The sequence below is a fragment of the Rhineura floridana genome, chromosome 16 (assembly GCF_030035675.1).
Source record: "Rhineura floridana isolate rRhiFlo1 chromosome 16, rRhiFlo1.hap2, whole genome shotgun sequence".
NCBI lineage: Eukaryota > Metazoa > Chordata > Lepidosauria > Squamata > Rhineuridae > Rhineura > Rhineura floridana.
The window spans coordinates 23,734,587-23,745,000 of record NC_084495.1 but is presented as its reverse complement, the minus strand read 5'-3'; the positions used below and the strand labels follow the sequence as shown (position 1 = coordinate 23,745,000).

Below are 10,414 nucleotides of genomic sequence, written 5' to 3'. Positions count from 1 at the left end.
GCAATTAAAACATCAAATCTAGGTAGAGAGATCAAAGGAATGGCTGTGTAAACAGGAAAGTGTCTGACAGAATGCCAATACAAATATGGACTCTTACATTTCAGCAGGGAGTGCACTGCGTAACACCACTGCCACCAGTGAAAAGAGTTGGGAGACCCATGCCCCTCCCTAGCCCTTCTTACCCTCAAAGACATGAAATGAAGATCAACAGAAAAAATAGCATTATTATAGGATACGTTACAGCACATAATGCTGCTACCCTTTTCAGGGTCTTCAAGGAGCAGTGTTCAAGAATCAGCTGAGAGACAAACAGATAAAGAAAGACAAGGTAAGTGGGCTGTGTAGCTCTCCACAGAGAAGAAGATGAGCTCTTCTTCGAGATCCCTGGATTGGATGTCCTCATCCTTCCATGTAGACACCTAACCCTGGATCCCATTGCAGTCAAGGGCTAGGTGTTCAGCAGTTATGAAGCAATCCTGGCTGTTAGAGCAGGCTTGTGAGCCATGGGCCCATAGGGCTCCTTGAGGTAAGGGGGAGAGCAGGTTGTGATGCTTTCTCTCCATCCACCCCAGGAGAGGAGCTTCCCCTCTTGGTTTCTATGTCTCTTCCTTCTTGCTCCTTTCCCTTTCTTCCTTCTTCAGCCTGCTTTCCTATCTCCACAGTCTCTCTCATCCCTCTGCACCAACTCTCAGGCTGTGGGCACACTGGTCACTTAAAAAGCAGCCAGAATGGACTTTCAGGCTGCATTTTGAAGCAGCTCTGCTGGCCACAACTCTTCTCCCCACTGCTGCCTTCAGACCTTCTGGGACTGCTCACAGCAAAGCATTGGGCCAACCACTGTTTCTGTCTGAGCCTGCAGCCAAGCATTTCCACCTGAAAGACAAAGAGGTCGATCTATGAATCAGTTGCGGAACCTCCCTGAAGCTGATTTTTTTTAAAAAAAAATGCACTGGAGCTGATCCAACAAGGTTTTAAGAATAAAAAAGGGGCAGTGTTTGATTAATGTTGTGTGCCCCTCCTTTTAAAAACAAAACAAAACAAATTGTTTATTGTAAAAGTTTTTCAAGTACATGAAGTAAGGGGACATAAGAGAGATGCACCGGAACTGCCACAACAGTCAATGTGTCTTTATCCTCAATCTGTTTAAAGCTGACTTCTGAATCCATCTCTCATCTGTCTCCATTGGGCTTCTTCCCACTTGCTGGGCTGCTCATTGCTTTGCTCTTTTATGTGATCATGACCTCTCAAAGATGTCCCAGGGTGGCCTCTAAAGGGCCAGGCTCGGTGCGGCCATTGCACCTTCCCTCAGGGTCAGCTGTCGATGAAATGCTGGCATCAGCAGAATGGGACCCAACAGTGGTGAGGCAAACCCTGACGGTTCCCCACATAGGCGGTTCCCCACAATAAGAAAAAACATCTTTTATGTTCATTCATCATTCAACTGCTTGCTTAATTCCAGCCTTTTCATAGGTGACTCATTCCAGAGGGGGTAGCCATATTACTCTGCTACAGCAAACACACACAAAATTACTCTCATGACACCTTAAATACTAAAGGTTGTAAACTAAGCCCTGCTCAGTATTGTCCAACACTGTACTGCTAGACAATTTTGGCTATTTCATAGAGTAACACATCTAGAGCATATTTATGATGTGGCATTTAATCTGCATTTTTTGATGTACTCTCCAGTTGCACACTGTATGGCCTAAATAAACACACCACCAGCAAGTATGCCAATTGGCCCAGCAACCATCAAACCACTAAATGTATAAATGCTGTGCATGTTAAATCATTGAATGGTATAATGCCATCCTTGTGCCAACAGATGGCAGTGCAGCTTAAGAATTCCCTTAAACTTTCTTGCGGCATGGGAATAGGATAGTTACTTTATGATACATTGGTTGTTAGGCTGATAGCGTAATAATGCCTCCTGATAGGTGGCTATAATAGCTGAGAGCCAAGAGTCTCCGAGAGGCAGCTTTTCTTAATATCTTCTCTAATTAGCTCTGTATTTGAAGTATGATAAGAACTACTACAAGTAATGAAAAAAAATCCAGAGGGCTCTTGGAGAGACCAGATGAAGATCCATTAAGTTGCTAACTGTGTCCTTGGAGATTGTTTTCAACCAGATACAACACACACACACACACCTTTGCATAGGTGTGAGTGTGCTGTGAGTATATAGTCATTTTTATTAAAAACAACATTCTGGCATCCACCTTGGATTTTATAGTATGAAGTTGACTAATTCAGGCCTTTTTTATAATAGTGAATTGGCAAAAATGGAATAGGTGTCTACAGAACTCCCCCATGCACTCTTATTTCAATCCTGCTGATGCAACACCTCTCCCTAACCCAGAACAATCCTGGTTGTCCTTATGCAGGGATAAAAGGATCTGTCAGTTTTGGTTCTCTTTGTTTTTTCATTTGTCCAAGCTTAAATTCAGCTCTCCACATCTCTACAGGGTTGTGGCGCAGCAACTGCAAGTACTCTTGAATGAAACAGATTATCTTGACCAATCCCTGTCTGGGTTCAGGCCTGGTTATGGGACTGAATCGGCTTTGGTCGCCCTGATGGATGACCTTTATTGGGAGAAAGACAGGGGAAGTGCACCCCTGTTATTCTTGCTTGATCTCTCAGTGGCTTTTGATACCATTGACCATGGTATCCTTCTGGGCCAACTTGGTGAGATGGGTATTGGAGGCACTGTTTTACAGTGGTTCCGATCCTATCTCCACGGTCGTTCTCAGAGAATAGCATTGGGTGACTTTCTTTCGGCCCCCTGGCAGCTGTGCTGTGGGGTGCCGTAGGGTACCATCTTGTCCCCCATGCTGTTTAACATCTATATGAATCCCTTGGGAGCTGTCATCAGGAGCTTTGGAGAGAGGTGTCAGCAGTATGCTGATGATACCCAGCTCTATTTCTCCATAACATCTGAATCGGGAGAGGCCATGCAAGCCCTGGACCACTGCCTGGACTCAGTGGTGGGCTGGATGAGGGCCAATAAACTGAGTCTGAATCCTAGCAAGACAGAGACACTGTGGGTTGGTGGTTCCCGAGTTCGGATAATTGGTCAGTTGCCTGCTCTGGACCAGGATAGCCTGACCACTGTTGTCCACGCACTGGTAACCTCTAGGCTGGATTACTGTAACGCGCTCTATGTGGGGCTGCCCTTGAGGTTGGTCCAAAAGCTGCAGCTGGTGCAAAATGCAGTGGCGAGACTGCTCACTGGAGCAGGGTATTGCCAACATGTCACCCCGCTGCTGAAAGAATTGCACTGGCTGCCCATTTGCTACCGGACCAAGTTCAAGGTTCTAGTTTTGGTGTACAAAGCCCTATACAGATTGGGACCAAAATACCTGAAAGACCGTCTTACCCCTTATATACCCAGTCGATCACTGCACTCTGCAGGTGAGGGCCTCCTGCAGATCCCATCTTATCAGGAGGTTCATTGTGCACAGTATAGGAAACGGACCTTTAGTGTGGCAGCACCTACCCTGTGGAATTCCCTCCCTTTGAATATTAGGCAGGTGCCATCTCTGCTATCTTTTTGGCACCTTTTGAAGACTCCTCTTTCAACAAGCCTTTTAAGTTGAGACCTATCCCAGTCTGCATCTGTGTCAGAATTGTTTAATATGTTTTTAATAAAGTTTTTAACCCTTTTTAAAGTTCTTTTTTTAAAAATGTTTTTAATGCTGTTTTGTTTTAATGTATTTTAAGATCTGTTTTTATGATTTTTTAAAGTGTTTTAGTGCTTTGTTTGCCGCCCTGGGTGCCTGCTGGAAGGAAGGGCAGGATACAAATTGAATAAATAAATAAATAATAATAAATACAGCAATTTGCTTTTTAAAAAATCCTCATGGAAATTCTTCAGCATTTTAGTGTGAATTTCTCTCCCAAAACCCTTTTTTGCATGCAGTTTTAAGTCATGTACATGTTTTTGCAAGCAATTTCTCAGAATATAATGCCTTTTTATTTGTTATTTTTGCTATTACATTTTAATGCACATTTTCCTTTAATATATGCATTGTGGTAAACATTGATTGGAGAACTGTGTTGCAAAAATCAGATAAGTGTGAATTTCAAAGGATGGCTGTGTTCAGAGGTGGTGCCAAAGGAGGGCAAGGGGGCAAGCACCCCCCAAACATGGAGCTTGTCCCCCCACTTAGTATATTTTGCCCACCTAGAAATATACTTTGCCCTTTCTCTGCCCCCTCAAATGTTTTCCTAATGTCTGTGCCTCCCCATTTTTTCTGGTGCTGTTGCTGGCTGCATTCAGGTTCTCATATATTTTCAGAAAGTAAAAATTTGACAGATTTGGCTTTAGATGAGTACCAAATTGAATTTCTCCACCATCCCTACTTTTATGTTTATTTGATGGCTACTTCCTCTTTCACCAATTTGCCCATCAGTCTTTCCACATCAAAGGGCCAGTCTTCAAAATTCACACTTATTCCAAATTCGAGATGCAATTGGCCAACCAAGCAATGCTTACAAAAATGCATATATTGGGGGAAAGTGTGCATTGAAATGAATATATGAGTGAAAATAACATGCAAAAATGCATTCTGTGATGTGAAATGACGTGCAAAAAGTGTATATATTTATCAAAACTCCCTACAAAACTGTGTCAATGAGGAGAAATTTGAACTAAAATGCTGAAGAATTTTCATGAGGATTTTTTTAAAACAAAAAGATTGGTAAATTCCTGCAGAAATGTGGAGAACTGAATTTAAGATTGGAAAAATAAGAAACAGAGAACCAGAACTGACAGATTTTTCCATCTGTAATCTCTACCTGGAAAACTACAGAGATCTGAAAGGGGAAATGGGAATAGTGTGTGTTTTCTAGACTGAGATCTGTATCAACGGTGGAAAAGAAAGAAAGAAAGAAAGAAAGAAAGAAAGAAAGAAAGAAAGAAAGAAAGAAAGAAAGAAAGAAAGAAAGAGGGACAGACGGACGGACGGACGGACAGACGGACGGACGGACGGACAGACGGACGGACGGAAAGATAAAACGAGAAGGATGGACCCAACTAGAGAGAAAAAGATGGAGGGCTTCTTTAGGAATCTGTGTTTTTCTCTTCTCTTCCTCTCTGGAGATGTGTTTGTTTCCCCCTTCCTCTCTAGGAATCTCTCTTATTTGGTTTATTTCCCCCTTCCGCCCAGCCTGCCTACCTGCCTTCCTCCCAGCAGCCAAGCAGCACATACACAGAGGGCATGAGGGGAGGTCACTCTCAACAATTTCTGACAGCATGCCTGCCGTAGGCCACAACGCCATTCTGTGACAGGCAAATTTTCTAGTGGTGCCCTCAACACTTTTTGCAAATTCCAAATGGGCCCAGAAAAAGTGGGGACCCCCTGCCTCTCTCATCAAAGTAATATGTGGCATCACTACATAAAAATGAGAGAAGTCAACAGAAAAAAGGAGAGTCAACAGAACGTATATATTACATATACTTATATATAACATTTAATTAATGTTCATTCATTGCCACAAAGTGATCATCAGCTTGAACAGCTTTCACGGGGTACATAGGAAGCTGCCTTGTACCGAGTCAGACTATTGGTCCATCTAGCTCAGTACTGTCTACACTGACAGGCAGTAGCTCACCAATGTTTCAGGCATTCATCTCTCCCAGCCCTATCTGGCAATACTGAGGATTGAATCTGGGACCTTCTGCATGCAAGGCAGATGCTCTAATACTAAGCTATGGTCCTTCAACTTATTTTTTCATGTAGGAGAATATCAATGGTTGTTGGCTGCAAGCACTATATAAATTCTCCATGCCACCTGGGGAAGCCAGTTTTGAATGTTGTAGAAGACTACTACTACTACTACTACTACTACCAACTCATTTATTAGAAAATGTGTTCATCACTTTACATTAAAGAGAATCTCAACGTGATGTACAAAATAGAAATCAAAATACATTAGATTAATAATCAAATAAAAACCTATTAAAATACCATTATACTGTTCAATCAATAACATTCATCAAGACACAGCCATCCATTTCTCTCAATACAAGTTCCTAGCTAATAATAATATAATGATAATATCCCTGCAAGTTAATAAGTAGCACATCAGGGACAAAGGTTCTAATCCAGACCATTCCATGCTGGGCTAAAGTTCTACTTGCAGGGTTTTTTTTTCCTTAATGTTGAGCAGCATTAAAAAAAATGAAACCTACAGCTGACATACGGAGTAGTACAGTTCATTCTTCTGCCTTCTCATTCTTCCACCGCATTCCCAGCTCTTTTATCTGCATGGGTAGACTAGGCACAAGTCCCAGTTGTAATGAAGCTTAATTCCATATGCTGTCGGTGGTACATCGTTTGCTTCTATACTCACTGTTTTTTCCACAACTGGCATCTTTCTCTCACTCCTTTATTCTGAAGAAAAGAGATGACATCATTCTCCAATTGTTCTAGCCTTTTTCCTCTCCTTTTGTTGTTCCACTCATTTGTGGTGCTACAGTCAACATATTAACTCATTTGTGGTTAATATCCATTTGTTTGCTTGCATTAAATGATATTCCCCACTTTTCTCGTCTGTTATTCTACTCCTGTACACTCGACCCTATAAATAACAGAATGTGTAAAATAAAAAACAACTGTCAGTATCCTGATTCTAGACTAGACTCTCTAGACTAACTAGCCTCTCAACAGAATCCAAACTGCTCCTTCCCCTCACTTTCATTTTATGATTGCTGACTCAAAAAGACTAATTATTAAATCCTTCAAACACATTTTTTCTTGCACTGAAATGGGGCACATTTTACGACGCCAGCAATAAAATCAAATAGATTGATGCAAACCAATTGCATATTATGACTTTCTCCCACATCTACTTCTCTCACATGCAAAAATAAAATAAATATTTTTGCTCCAGCAAGGGAATACATTTTCATTCCAGCCATCTCTTTCTACTGTAGTCCAAAAAGCCCGCAGGAATGGAAGTCGGGAAGTTAATGTATTGTATGGTTTATTGAGAAATTAAATTAGTCTTAGCTTTGATTGCAGTAATTGCAAAAATTGCTGCAGCAGTAGATACATTATATGTATCATTATAAAGAAGATTTTAAGTGATAATTTTCGAACGGGGTAATTTTAAGCTTGCTCGCCTCTTCTCAAAAACATCAAAGTGACATGTTTTCACAGTCACAGCTTAATTACTGTATTTTGCAGACCTGTTGATAAAGCCTACAGGAATTCTAATTAGCTGTGATTCTTGCATTGCATTCCCCTTTGCATAGTCTACCCTGCTCAGCTTGTGTTCTCCGGCAGTGGAGTTTGCTCATTCAAGGACAATTGCAGCTGTTGGGATCCTGGCTTCCCTCCAAGCCAGAAGAAATCTGCCGATTCCCTCTTTTTAAAAATCAAGGTCTGTTTCCCAACCCACTCCTAATTCTGTCTACGCATGTGTGTTTTTCGGAGTCTTGGGAAAGTGGCATTTCCTGTGTACAACATCTCAACAAGAAAGGAACTATGTTTCAGGCTGAAATGAAAGCTAATGATTTCAAATGGTGACACCCAGGATGCATGCAAAGAATCCTGAACAGATTTTACAACGTTGTCTTCAGCTACAGCGTGAGATGGTACATTTCATTTTTATTCCCATTCATTTCCATTTCTCACTTCGAGGCAAACATGCTTTCAAATACTACAGATGGCCTCAGTTACTGTGGCTTAGGAAAAGACCTTGCCGGCTGACATAAATTAGAGTGGTGCACAAATAGTTTCTTGAAATTTTCTAACATATTTGTGGCCAGAGACAAAAGGGGGTTGCACTTGACCATAATTCTCCAGGCAGAGGAGACATTCTCCAAGAATTTCCCTGAAGTGGGGCTCACCATTAGCAGCGGCAGTAGCAAACTTTTTTTCTTCCTGCTGTCTTGGTAGCCTGAGCCACAATGCCTTGTACCTAGAGTCATTCTGTAGCATTAGGAAGAGGGAAGATGGCTGTCACCACACCCTCCAAAAAGGTGGAGAAAAGCTGCATAAAATTCTGCAAAATGACCCCCTTTTTAGGGGAAGGGGAGAAAAAAGAAAAAACAGAAAATTTGGGCTCTGCTTTGTAACCTAAATAGGTACTCCAGAGGTGGAGGAGCTCTATCCGTCCAGACATTGTTGGACTCCAACTCCCATCAGCCTCACCGAGCATGATCAAAGGCAGGGACAATGGGATCTGTAGTCCAGCAAGATCCCCATCCTTGATGTGCTCCAGACTCTTGCCAAGAAACCAAAAAGACTGCTGAGGTTATCAAGTTTAAATTTGCTCCTGCTTTAAGTTTTCTCACTGTCTTGATAATTCTCCCTTTCTATCCTTTTTTAATATGCGGTGGGGCTATCATCTCCTCTCTCTTAAATGAAATAAACACAGAACAGTCCACGAGAAGTTTTTAGAAAAAGAGCTACAGTTTCAGCCTTTTGAACAAATTTGGAAAAAAAATGTGTTTGTCCTGCTGACATTCCTAAAATCATAGAAAAGAATTGCAACCTGTTGAGGGACAGACATGTCAGTGATGAGGAACAGGGGCTGCTCAGTCCCCATCATGACCACTCCAGGATTCTCCGGGTTGTTGCTCAGTGGTAGAGCATCTGGTTTGCATACAAAATATTGCACGTTCAGTCCCCCAGATTCGCCAGGTAGAGTTAGGAATGTTCCCTGTCTGAAACCCGGAAAGCCACTGCCCATCATTGTAGACACTAGTGAGCTAAGTGGGCAAATGGTACCACACTTGGTGTAAATAAGGCAACTCCCTGTCTTCCTATGTTCTGATTTGCTCAAGTCTGAAGACATAGATCCAAGCCCTACTTTCTTGATCATCATACATTCCACTATACTGCTGAAGGTTAAAAACGAAGACAGAGGAGAAGGAAGAGAGGAGTTTGCACAAGGCTCGATATCTCAGCTTTTTCCATCCCTCATATCCTTTGTTCATTTTCACATGTGGGATTTATGCCTATGCAGATTAGCCATCCTCTGTTCAGTCCTTCAAAGTCAAACTTCTCCTCTGTTCTTTGAATTTTCAGCATAGCTATGTGTGAAACCCTCCTGAGACATATCAACAATGTTGTCAAAAATGCTGTCAGCATTCCATTCCATCCCATTTGTGTATCACATGAAGTTGAACATCCAAATATGCTTGCAAATTCATTTTCAACAATATTTGATGGTACCCACTCCACCATGATGTTGATGTTCAAAAGATCACTCCCCCCCGCCGCTCTTCAAATAATGAAGCATGATGTCAGTCTGAGCCCCAAGCTGACACAACACACTATACAAAGCATAGTTTGGGACTGCAGCTAAAGCTTACTTTTCAACTGTTGCCAACTGATGGTCCTTCAGCATAATGAGAAATCGTGTTTAGGGAAAATCTGCAGCACAGGGCCCGGAGACTTGCTAGATAAGTTCCTATTGTGAGAGTATCCTTTCATGTTTGCCGAAATATGTCTGCTATGGTATATTTCAGGATTCTCGGCCATGTTCTAAAGCACACAGATTGGGAATGGGTGAATTTGACAGTTTTGGTTTCTGTCAATTTCTTATATTTTTCCAGTCTTAAGTTCAGTTGGTCACATTTCCACATCAGTTCAATTTTTTTAAAAAAAAAACCCATGAAAAATTGTCAGCATTTTAGTGTGCATTTTTCCTATTGTGCACATTTTGTGCATTTTCCATAATTTACTTTTTTGCAAACAGTTTTCTCTATGATAATGCATCTTTGTATGTAATTTTCACTAATATACACATCTTGATGTACCTTTTCATCTCATATATGCCTATTTTTACACATATTTGCATTGGAGAAATGTGCAAATTTTGAAGAGCTGCATTTTGGTTTCTGTATTGTTTCAGGAACCGTGAAGAAGGTACGCTCATATTAAAACACAAACTCAACTGAATTTATTTTGGAGGGCCAAATGGTCCCCACCTCTGTTTTACAGGGAAGATTATTACTGATGGGCAGGTTCTCTTTCAAGGAGGCTCAATTGCTGCAACTGATCTCACTGAGGAACACAGCTTAAAACCAGTGCTCTTGAATACAAACCTTGCACCTTGCTTCCCAGTAACAGCTGTTAAATTGGTGGATGCCAGGGATAGGGCCTTTTCATTGTTGGCTCCACACCTTCAAAAATCTCTCCTCAAGGAAGCATGTAATGCCCTCTCACTGCTGGGTTTTAAAAGAACTCTGTAGACCATTTATATTCTTGGTTTGAATTTGGTTACGTAGTGTGCAGAAAAGTTTCTAGCTACTGGTGCTGGTTTTAATTAATGGCTTGAAATTGTAATTAGCAATGGCTACTAGCCACAATGTCTAAATACTACCTCCCCGGTTGGAGGCCATATCCCTCTGAATACCAGCTGCTGGTAATCAAGTAGAGGGAGAGCTACTGCACTCGT

General features: G+C 41.6%; 1 long non-coding RNA gene across 1 annotated transcript in view; it reads left to right on the top strand.

Annotated features, from left to right (window-relative positions):
• Nucleotides 1–111: 111 nt before the first annotated feature.
• The window catches only part of LOC133371293 (uncharacterized), a 29,261-nt gene continuing 18,958 nt past the window's right edge, over nucleotides 112–10,414 (top strand). The window contains exon 1 of the long non-coding RNA XR_009759298.1: nucleotides 112–328. This is a non-coding gene — a long non-coding RNA (uncharacterized LOC133371293). The remainder of the gene's footprint in view (nucleotides 329–10,414) is intronic.